Below are 12,596 nucleotides of genomic sequence, written 5' to 3'. Positions count from 1 at the left end.
CGTGCCAGGAGTTGCCGACCCCTACATGATATCAGTGCATTAAAACAACCCAAAGAGTGGAGAAAACAGTATTTCTCCAACACAGACGTTTTCCGTGGATTATACTACAAAGACAAAGACAAAGGAAAATGTCTCTTTAACCAACATCTGTCAAACTGCGAACCCGTCGAGAAGCAGACTCAGAAATAAACCAAAGTGGATCCAAATGAAAGATATTAGTATGAGAAACTCACCTCTCTGCTGGTCACCTGCACTTGCCTCGCACTTTTTCCTCGGACACTAAATTATAATCATAAAATAAAACAATAAAGTATGGTTTATTATCCGATGTTCAGGAGAGACGTTTTACTGCGTCAGGTGATCCTTTCTCTTCACCTCTGTCGGGTGAAATGCAAATGATCGGAGACTCGAGGAGAAAAGTTTTGTTTAACAAATGGATGCATTCCGTATAAAATAATTACGTTTCTCTCCGTCTTTATTATCAGACGTCTGTGGCTGATAACTCCAGAAATAATGAAGTAAGAGCAACAAGACTGAGGTTTTTATGTGAAAATATTCAAGTAAAAATACTCCTTAACAAACTCAGTGAGGATTAGAGTTAGAATGTATTGGAATTCTTTGCTCCATTTGAACAGTGGATAAAAACAAGCTTATTGTAATGAATCATAAAGAAGCACAATATCACAGAGGTGGAAATAATCGATAATTAATTTGGAACCATTTTTATCATATTTGAAGGCATTTCTAATCCAAAAATATAATATAAATAATAATAAATCACAGAAAGGCCATTTCTTCTGCAGAAAGAGTTCTTTTGAAGGTCTTTTTTGTGTAAATGGAAAGAAATGGCTGCTTTTCCTTTTGACTATTTCACATATTTCACGTTTTTCTGACCCGTCTCACTGCAGGGCTCTAACACCAGGAAAGGGTTTTGATACTTCCCCACAGCAGCTGCATGTATTTGCATGGATCAGGGAAACTAGAAGGACAGGTTTGATAAGCACCGCCTTGATATTTTAGTTATTTAAGACTTTGTAAATACATTGGGGATTTCTTACAATATAGTTGAGAAAATAAATAAATAAAGAAACATAAAATAATCCCACTAACCAACAAGAAATATTAATAAAAATGGCGTTGATCTTGTTTACTTAACAAATCAAATATAGTTATATAGGACCCCGTGTAATAAGCCTCTAAATAACGTATAACTGCTGAGAAATACATTAAAAACGACTTAAAATTCCCTTTTACATAACTTTAAATGTTATATATATTATATATATATATATTGAATTTAACCTCTTTCTGATCACCTACCTGAGTTAATTCAGACGTCTACTTGTTGGAAACTGCCCGCACCTGTAACCTATAAATAGATAGAAGACAACTGAGGAGGCAGTGGAAACAAAACAGGTTTGATGTGTAACAACGCCAACCTTTCCGAATCCAAAAGAGGAAGGTTTTCGCGCGGCAAATGAGCACGCCCACATGAGGTAATCAGAAGAAATGGAACCAGAAATTACATGTATAAACTATGTATTTAACATATATTGCATCATTTTTCAGAAAAAGTGGTAGTTTGGTAAACAGTGACATCAACGACATGCTTGGTCTGTCAAATGCCCGAAAAGTAAAAGAATGGGAGATAAACATCCCAAAATCTCCATATTTTATTATATTTTGTGTTTGTGGTCCTCTTTCAGTTGAGACACTGTAGGTGAAGGATGCTTCAGGAAAATACCAAACACTGGATGTGTTTCAGTCGCCAACATGTGTTTTCGAAACCCTGCAGGACTCCAATGTCTCGTCTCTGTTCCTTTAACTCATTTGGGAGTGATTATCTATCAGCCCCGGGGTAACGGTGCCTTTCCTCTGCTGATCGAATGCACCTATTTCCACATCTACACTCCATCAGCTGATTCTTTCTATTTGCCTCGCTTTATGAGCTTCACATCACTTGTGCCTTGTACCGCAGAGTTTGCAACGTCACAAATAAATGGGGCCAACCTTCAGTCAGATGTGAATGTGTAATCTAACATTTCAGTAAGAATAATGGACAAAAGGAGTGCAAATACAATTTATTGAAATGTGAACCAAAAGTTAATCAAATGTTTTAAATAAAAAGCTCATATGGACAGAAGGTGTAAACCTATTAAAGAGAGGGGGGAAATGAAAATAATAAATGCTTTAGACAATAAGAAATATAAAGTTGACTGTTGAGCTGCTCAGTTTTTTTAGATTGTCAATACTATTACTGTATAACTAATATATCGGGTTAAGAGGCACCTTCAAATAAAGATTGGTCTTTAAATACATGTTGTCTCTTGAATTGTTTTTCTAAAGTCAAGGATCTAGAACCGGTTAGTTTTAATGATACAGTCTGGTTATGATGCTGTTTGGAGGAGGCCTCACAGGTAAGAGCACTAACTAGCTACAATCACATGTACCTTAGCTTGACTTAAACGTAAGTGATATCAAAATATAAATTACTAATGTCATGCAAACATATTCATATTTGCTTGATTCCAGTGTTGAATTTAGCACAATTATATACAAACGTTTAGGGATTTTAAGATTCTGAAGTATTATGCTAAAAACGTAATAACTTAGATTATTATTTATAGTTTTGCTGAATAGTTTCATGTCCGCTTACCTTAGAAACGTAAAATGCGACGGCAGTGTGCAGATGGGGAGCATGTTAGCTTAGCTTGGTAGCTTCAGTTTATGAGGTGTGAATTGTATGAGGTGTGATTAGTGCCAAAGAACAGATAACTAACCTGACTGAGCGGAGAACTAACGTGTCAACGTGCGCTAACACCTCCATCAATTTTGAATGGGTTGACGTAGAATACAGGCGACGTCACGGCGATGTCAGACGTCACGGCGACGTATCATAGGTAGCTTAGAAAGCGATATCTTACATTTCGCACGTTGATAACGCGCGTGAGGATAAGCGCGTGAATAATGTACGTCTCGCCTCCGTTAGCATTGTATAGTATTTTCCTAGCATTATATTGGTCGAATGATTGCGAGAAGATGATCAGAAGAGAGGGGAATAATTAATAATCATAAGTATGAGAATATTTGCAGTGGCGGAGCTGGGGGTTGGCTGAATCCTGGCCACCCTATTGGCCACCCCAAACACCCTCACCACGGCGGCCTAAACAATTTTAGAACATTAAGAAAAAAATGTTTAAGCAACCTTTCATCATTCATCAAGAATTAACATTAATACAACGTTATATTGATAATGTAATCACTAAACTTACAATTCACTTAACTTATTTTCTTCCAAAAGTTAATTATCCAAAGCCTCTGTACACCCCCTTCTATTTACATGTAATGGTTTGGTCCTGGCTTCAAACGTGGTGCGGCACCGCCGGCACTTTCTAGCAGAGAGTGAGAGCATGTTAGAGCAGGAATGTTAGTGTGAAGCATGTCTCAACGACTCACAAAAAGGTCAGGCTTTCAAAAAGAAAAGAAAGAAGAGAAAGACAAGAGAGAGGGACTAAAGGAAGACAGTATGTCACCCAGTTTCTCAAGAGAAAAGGTGGGTGTGGTGAGTGGTGGAAATATGTCCGTTAGCTACGCGTAGTCCATTTTAAATAATAATTGTTATGTTTTTTTTTTACTAAGCTGGCATTAAGTACTGTTAATATCTATACAGAAAATGCAGAGATTTTTAATTTCACTGCTCTTTTAGCTGACATTTAACAAATGCAGGTCGATTTTTAGCAGCTATTCATACTAAATCAGTTGTCCCTCCCCCTGGTGCCAGGACCAACAGATCCATCTCTAGGCTCAGCTGCCCTGTCCCCCCATAAGGCTGAACCTGAACCTTTTCTCCCAACTGAAGGAGGTGAGCAGCATTGTGTTGAATGACATGCCACTTAACATATCTGAAGGGAGACTGGAATACAATATATATATCAAACCAAAAAGCTAACATCTCATTTCAATTATACATTTCAAACACAGTGTGTTTCCACATATTTAAGTTATATTTATTTGGATTTATGCATTCGTGTTGAGAATGTTCCTTTCAAAAATGTTATTATTAAAAAGGCATGTACAGCATAAAAGATGACTATTGAGATCTATTGTCAGGAATGCTAGTGTTATATCAAATAGTGAATTCTACTGCAGCAGAATGTTGCACGTCTGCACAGTGTTATATTTTCACAGCTCACTGTCAGTAAATAGTGTGCAGTTAGTATTGGACTACAAGATAGATGCAAGCCTGTACAGGTAGAGTTATTTAAAGCATAAATGAGTGGGTTGGGTTCTGGAGGTGTGGTTACAGCATTGTGCTTGGTTGGCGTGGCCTGTGCCTGGTGGTGGGGCCCAATGTGATATCTTTCCATGGGGCCTAAAATCCCTGGCGTGTATGGCCAGAGGGCAGGACCTATAAACACATATCCTACCCAATAGCATTGTGAGGCTGAACAAAAGGACCTTATATGTAAATGTAGTCTTTTAAAAAAACAAAACATTTACTGACTTTTTTGGATAGCATAAAGTAATGTTGTAACATTACAACCGGGGGCCTTACAGGGTTAAGGGCTATTGTTTATTGTTATTTACTTTAAGATGTTTATTCTTAACCTATCATTTGATTTAAAAACTCTTATTTAAATTATGTGTGTGTGTCTCTGTATTCGTGATGATACACTGAGAGAATGAGCTCATAGGGCTGCTGATCACCATAAGCTAAACAGTCTGTATATTGCACTACATTTGTATAATGTAAGCTTCGTTCCATAGCCGTGGGAACATGTTTCAAATGGGGGGTGCTGTGGGGATGACACCAGGTCCGGTTCTGAACAATTCGCTGCCCAAGGCAAGATTTTTGCTGGTTCATTTATATCTTATTTTATCAGTTAACATTTATTTATCCATATTTTTTCATCTCTCCAGTTTTAAAGGATAGTGTTGGTTTACTGTCCTATAGTAGACATTGGAATGATTTCAAACCTGTTTTTATTCATCCTAATAATTATAAAGGTGTGCCTTGGAAATATTTGTTTACATAAATTGTAAATGAGACCCACTGAGAAAACTTGGACTAAAGTGAACTATCTAAACCAGGGGTCAGGAACCTTTTTCCTCTCAAGAGCCATTTCAAATTTTTCAACATCCTCTGGCTGCGGAAGCAAAATGCTTGATTTGAGACGACTCGCTGGTATCTCGAGCTGAGCGCTCATTGGTGGGTTTTACCCCGTGCTGCTGATGAAACTCTCCAATTGGCTCGGCAAAAGTTTGTTTTTGTTTTGTGTCAGTTTTACGTCGCCACTTCCATTCACATTTTTCATCATTGTTCCACAATGTTTATCATCATGAAATTAATATCTATATATGTTATACTATACTTGGACTGCTTACCGTTTTCATACTTTCTATATCTTAGCATATTCATACACACTGTTCATACTGCTCACAGGCTGCTGTGTGTATTCATACCCCTCACTGTTTATTCATCATTCAATTCATTCTATATTTTATTCTGTAGATTGTGTACATTACTTTTCACTTTACTGCTTGTTGCACTCCTGGTTAGAAGCTAAACTGCATTTCGTTGTCTCATTACCTGTAATATGTGCAATAACAATAAAGTTGAATCTAATCTTGAGCAGGAACAAATGTATTTACTTAGTACATATCTGACATTAACGATTAAACACATTTGTGCATTCTTTAGAAGAGAGAAACTTGTCCTGTCATATTGGGTGAGGCTACAAGGAAGTGGAGAGGAAAATATCACTAACAGAATATTACAGGATTGCTGAGAATATATAAAGTTCCAGGGACGTGGGTTTGGCTGGACGAGTAAGGAGAGAACGAGGGCATGTGGAGTGGAGACCATCACGTTTGCCATAGCAAGCCCATTTAGCAGTGTTCCTGCATGGCTGTTGGGAACATGGATTATTTTTGGATTATCGGAACGCAACCATACTTTTTCCGAAATAAGGTCCCATGGACCAGAAGGAGATGGGCGTAACTTCGCCACTCTATCCCAAACCACGCCCTACACCCTACCCCTCCGTTACGGAGTGAACTCTGTGGAGTGACACTCGCAGCTCAACGAGGCTCCCTCCTGTCAGGTGGAGGGAGTAAATACAGCAGCAAGCTTTGGGACAAACTCCTCTCTCTCCGGCAGAAACAGGAAATGCCGTAACTGTATGTAACAATGGTTTCAAATCAGCATCTCTTTGTGGGCTCAGAAAAGTCTCATAATACACACATGATATACACATGAACATCATCAGGAGAGGACTCTTTAAAGTAGAGACACTACATACTGATATACACCTGAACATCAGCAGGAGAGGACTCTTTAAAGTAGAGACACTACATACTGATATACACCTGAACATCAGCAGGAGAGGACTCTTTAAAGTAGAGACACACATACTGATATACACCTGAACATCAGCAGGAGAGGACTCTTTAAAGTAGAGACACTACACACTGATATATACCTGAACATCAGCAGGAGAGGACTCTTTAAAGTAGAGACACTACATACTGATATACACCTGAACATCAGCAGGAGAGGACTCTTTAAAATAGAGACAATACATACTGATATACACCTGAACATCAGCAGGAGAGGACTCTTTAAAGTAGAGACACTACATACTGATATACACCTGAACACCAGCAGGAGAGGACTCTTTAAAGTAGAGACACTACATACTGATATACACCTGAACATCAGCAGGAGAGGACTCTTTAAAGTAGAGACACTACATACTGATATACACCTGAACATCAGCAGGAGAGGACTCTTTAAAGTAGAGACACACATACTGATATACACCTGAACATCAGCAGGAGAGGACTCTTTAAAGTAGAGACACTACACACTGATATATACCTGAACATCAGCAGGAGAGGACTCTTTAAAGTAGAGACACTACATACTGATATACACCTGAACATCAGCAGGAGAGGACTCTTTAAAGTAGAGACACTACACACTGATATATACCTGAACATCAGCAGGAGAGGACTCTTTAAAGTAGAGACACTACATACTGATATACACCTGAACATCAGCAGGAGAGGACTCTTTAAAGTAGATACACTACATACTGATATACACCTGAACATCAGCAGGAGAGGACTCTTTAAAGTAGAGACACTACATACTGATATACATCTGAACATCAGCAGGAGAGGACTCTTTAAAGTAGAGACACTACAGACTGATATACACATGAACATCATCAGGAGAGGACTCTTTAAAGTAGAGACACTACATACTGATATACACTTGAACATCAGCAGGAGAGGACTCTTTAAAGTAGAGACACTACAGACTGATATACACATGAACATCAGCAGGAGAGGACTCTTTAAAGTAGAGACACTATATACTGATACACACCTGAACATCAGCAGGAGAGGACTCTTTAAAGTAGGGACTCTTTAAAGTAGAGACACTTCCTACTGATATACACCTGAACATCAGCAGGAGAGGACTCTTTAAAGTAGAGACACTACATACTGATATACACCTGAACATCAGCAGGAGAGGACTCTTTAAAGTAGAGACACTACAGACTGATATACACATGAACATCATCAGGAGAGGACTCTTTAAAGTAGAGACACTACATACTGATATACACCTGAACATCAGCAGGGGAGGACTCTTTAAAGTAGAGACACTACAGACTGATATACACATGAACATCAGCAGGAGAGGACTCTTTAAAGTAGAGACACTACATACTGATATACACCTGAACATCAGCAGGAGAGGACTCTTTAAAGTAGAAACACTACATACTGATATACAAATGAACATCATCAGGAGAAGACTCTTTAAAGTGGAGACACTACATACTGATATACACATGAAAATCAGCAGGAGAGGACTCTTTAAAGAAGAGACACTACAGACAGATATACACCTGAACATCAGCAGGAGAGGACTCTTTAAAGTAGAGACACTACATACTGATATACACCTGAACATCAGCAGGAGAGAACTCTTTAAAGTAGAGACACTACATACTGATATACACCTGAACATCAGCAGGAGAGGACTCTTTAAAGTAGAGACACTACATACTGATATACACCTCAACATCATCAGGAGAGGACTCTTTAAAGTAGAGACACTACATACTGATATACACCTGAACATCAGCAGGAGAGGACTCTTTAAAGTAGAGACACTACATACTGATATACACCTGAACATCAGCAGGAGAGGACTCTTTAAAGTAGAGGATTTGAATACTTCCTCACAGCAGCTGCATGTTAACATAACAACTCACAGTGTTTGCATGGATCAGGGAAATTAGAAGGACAGGTTTGATTAAGGTGCGCCTGTGAGGCTGAGCCGATATAAAGGATGTTCATTTCAATAAATCTGCAATATTACTAGATGTTGGAATTATTTACAAATCCCTGTATGTACTTTAGCTTATATAAACAATTCTATATTTCTTGATATGTTATTTGTTTCAGACTCTGTAAATACATTTGGGATTTCTTACAATATAGTTGAGTAAAGAAATAAATAAGGAAATAATCCTTCGAACCAACAAGAACTATTAATAAAAAAGGCAAAAATAAAATGATATTACCATTACTGAAATAAAAGGAAATGTAACATTTAGAAAAACTACTTTAAAAAAACATACAAAAAATAAATTAAAATGTTATATTAAAGTAAATAAAATATTAAATATATATATAATAGAAATAAACGCCTGGAGATCAAAATGACATTGATCTTGTTACTTAACAAATCAAATAGTCATATAGGATCCAGTGCTATCGAGCAGAGCCTCTAAAGAACATCTGCTAAGAAATACATTAAAAAAACACTTAAAATTCCCTTTTACCTAACTTTAAGTGTTAAAACCTATATTGAATTTACTCTCTTTCTGATCACCTACCTGAGTTAATTCAGACGTCTACTTGTTGGAAACTGCCCCGCTGCCAAAGCTGCGTCACCTGTAACCGAAAGAGACAGAAGGCAACTGAGGAGGAAGTGGAAACGTCAAAGATATTTCAGGTTTGACGTGTTTTGTGTGTAGGGTTACAATGATGAGCAGACAATGGTGTTGATATAAGGGGTTGATACCATGGATGTATGAGGAGAACTGGATACAGCGTGGGAGGCGGGGTCTCGTTCTTTCCTATGAGAGCTGCTCATTGGAGCATGAGGACAAAATGGCCAGACTTTTGAGACTATTTGGGTGCCCTAGGCGAGATTATGATTGGGTGCCAAAACGTTTGAGACCCACTGCGATAACTTAGACTAAAGTGAACCATCTAAACCAGGGGGGTCAAACTCAAATACACAGTGGGCCAAAATTAAAAAATGGGTACTAGTGGAGGGCCGGACTGGTTCAATGTTTATTGCAGAACGTATCGAAATGAACTTATTGCACATATTAAACCTGGAACTAACAAAGCTTAAATTATTGCCTATAAAAACCACATTAAACATTAAATAATCAGTTGATTCATTTCTTATGGCTCTATCTGCAGCTTTTCCAGAGTCAGTTCTTATGATTACATTTTCCCACAGGCCAAGAGCAGCTTCAACAAAACCATTTCCCTCAAAGAGAAACCAAACATGCCCTGTTGTCGTGAGAGAGAAAGTGCAGAAGGAAACATCCATTAAACTCAGTGTGCTGCTCTGTGATGCTAGTTCAGATACTTGGCATCTCATCTTGGGTGCAAGGTCATCAATGTTTGGGGTCAGGCTCTGAGCTGAGGAGACCCTCAGGATGAAGTGAAGGTGTGCGTGCAATATACCGGCGGACCACATCTAATAGTAATTAGAAATGATCCTGCGGGCCGAAATGAAATCCACCAAGGGCCTGATTTGGCCCCCGGGCCTTGAGTTTGACACCTGTGATCTAAACCCTCAGAGTCCTTTACCTCACTGAGCTGTAGTTATCAGCCTATTAATCCTACAGCAATCCGCGGTACCGATGCTCGCCCTCTTTCTCTCTCTCTCTCTCTCTCTATTGCTCGCTCGGAGGCTCTCTCTCATAAATCAACACCCCCCACTTTCATCACTTACAGCGCCCATACAGGGCACATTTGCAAAATGTTGCCGGCCCGGGGTGCAAAGCGTGTTTACTTTATTCAATTATTAATGTAAATGTATTACATCAAGGGCAGAAAATTAGGCAGAACACAACAAAAAATAAAAAAGTTCGCCAGTGCCCTGCTTTTGAGAGAGCGAAACGTCACAGATTACCCGTCAGCCCTTAATCTCCCTTGGTTGAGATGGGACAGTGATGGAGGGGATTTTAGGTAGATCCTGGTGGGAGGCGGCTACAGCTGGAGCACATCCTGGTTGTGTGTGTGCGTGTGTGTTTGTGTGTGTGTGTGGGGGGGGGGGGGGGGAGGGGGCGGTTTGAATACCAAAGAAACACCTCAACTAGAAAGAATGCCTAAACCAGAAAATCCACCTGCATTTCTGTCAGTGTTACTCGCGTTCATTTTGGACTTTATCCAAGTATTCACATTTTATATTCCTTATACTTCTACATTTTGGAAGCCAGTATTGTCCTTCATACTCCACTATATTTATCCGACAGCTTAAGTTATATTTATATTATTGCCTATAATTACAGCTCAACATATCCTATATATTTGATTTATTATCTAACATATTTGTATAATATTTTTTGCTATTTTAATTAAATTATATATTTTTTATTATTATAGGAAACAATAGCATACCATTGTTTTTATTTTTAAAAAAGCAATCAATGTGTTGAGGGCTGCAGCTCTATATATTCTGGTTCTACATTCCCCTGTCCCCTCCCTCGTTATTCTGGACCCCGAGATCCCCCTAAACTCCAAACCACTTTACACTCACTCAGGACTTCAGGACTTTTCCAAGCTGGAGAGAGAGAGAACGTTTTAAAACTGAAAGATGGATTTCACTAGACGTCCTGAAGGTGAGGATGCTCATTCATCTTTTTCATTTTGTAACGTGTAATTCATTTTTTAAGACATTGTTGTTGTGTGTTCCTTTAGCTCATTTTCACATAATCATCTCTTCCCAATTTTTCAGGGATTTTTCCTTTTTGCTCAGAGTTTTTCCACATATTTTCTGAAAATGTTCAATATTTTTTTGCTTTTTTTTTGCATTTTCCAGTATTTTTTCAAACCCCTTATTAATCATTTAAAAAACAAAAGGTCCACTCAGTCCAAGCTGAAATTCTTTTTTTGTAGACAGTTCTTTTTACAGATTTGTTATACAATACAAATCCCAGTTGATCCAAGACTTAATTTGCTTAGCCCTTTGTCCCAGCAGTGAAATACAAACACTGCTGAAAAGCTGCCAGAGGGATGTTTGAATTACTCACAGACAGAGGTGGGAAGTAGTGGAGTACAAATACTTCGTTACTGTACTTAAGTACATTTATCTGGTATCAGTACTTTACTCCATTATTTATTTTTCTGACGACTTTTGACTTTGACTTCCTACATTTTGAACTCAAATACCTGAACTTCCTACTTCTTACATGTTGAACACAAATACCTGTACTTTCTACTTCTTGCATGTTGAACTCAAATACCTGTACTTTCTACTTCTTACATGTTGAACACAAATACCTGTACTTTCTACTTCTTACATGTTGAACACAAATACCTGTACTTTCTACTTCTTACATGTTGAACACAAATACCTGTACTTTCTACTTCTTACATGTTGAACTCAAATACCTGTACTTTCTACTTCTTACACGTTGAACTCAAATACCTGTACTTTCTACTTCTTACATGTTGAACACAAATACATGTACTTTCTACTTCTTACATGTTGAACTCAAATACCTGTACTTTCTACTTCTTACATTTTGAACACTAATACCTGTACTTTCTACTTCTTACATGTTGAACTCAAATACCTGTACTTTCTACTTCTTACATGTTGAACACAAATACCTGTACTTTCTACTTCTTACATGTTGAACACAAATACCTGTACTTTCTACTTCTTACATGTTGAACTCAAATACCTGTACTTTCTACTTCTCACATTTTCCAAACAGGCTGGTTCCTTTAGTCTGAATGTGTATTTGGTGGCGTGATCATTATTATTTAGAGTCATTGCGTGCCTATTGATTTGAACACGATCCGTGTATCCATCATTTCCTGGTCTTCTCTAAAGAAGAGGGACCAATGGAAACGTTGTCATGTTGCCGTTGTTCACCATGGAAACATTCATTAGCTAACAATGACATTATTGTTCTATTAATATAAAGGGAGGTCAGGTACTCTTTAAAACAGCTGCTTGTTATGGGTACTTTTTACTGAAGTACATTTCAAAGCCTCTTTACTTTGACTTGAGGAAAGAAGTTTAGTCAGTACTTCAACTTTCACCAGAGTATTTTTAAACACGAGTATCTGTACTTCTACTTGAGTAAAGGAAGTGTGTACTTCTACTTGAGTAAAGGAAGTGTGTACTTTGCCCTCTCTCCTCTCCACTGTGTGTTTGCAGGGATGCAGGCCAGCCTCCAGTGTTTCGGGGTGGGATTGTTGTTATTATCTCTCGCTCCGTCCTCGCTCTCGTTCTCCCGCGGAGCGAGCCATGCTTCCTG

At 38.3% G+C, this 12,596-nt stretch overlaps 1 protein-coding gene across 3 annotated transcripts in view; it reads right to left on the bottom strand.

Moving 5' to 3' along the window:
* Positions 1 to 12,596, bottom strand: part of LOC307033243 (uncharacterized protein) — an 18,568-nt gene extending 5,972 nt beyond the window's left edge. Inside the window, exons 1-4 of one of the 3 annotated variants that reach the window (XM_079671643.1) lie at positions 12,463 to 12,596; positions 8,919 to 8,976; positions 1,321 to 1,369; positions 234 to 279 (exon numbers count right to left, since the gene is read on the bottom strand). The gene's annotated coding sequence lies outside the window, so the exon portion shown is untranslated. Of the gene's footprint in view, positions 156 to 233; positions 280 to 1,320; positions 1,370 to 2,656; positions 2,680 to 8,918; positions 8,977 to 12,462 lie in introns of those variants that run through there. The other 2 variants (XM_079671644.1, XM_079671645.1) reach the window with 2 other exon arrangements.

Source organism: Notothenia rossii, assembly GCF_949606895.1.
Source record: "Notothenia rossii genome assembly, chromosome: 3".
NCBI classification, from domain to species: domain Eukaryota; kingdom Metazoa; phylum Chordata; class Actinopteri; order Perciformes; family Nototheniidae; genus Notothenia; species Notothenia rossii.
Note: the sequence above shows the minus strand (reverse complement) of the source record. Positions and strands in the feature narration are given on the sequence as shown.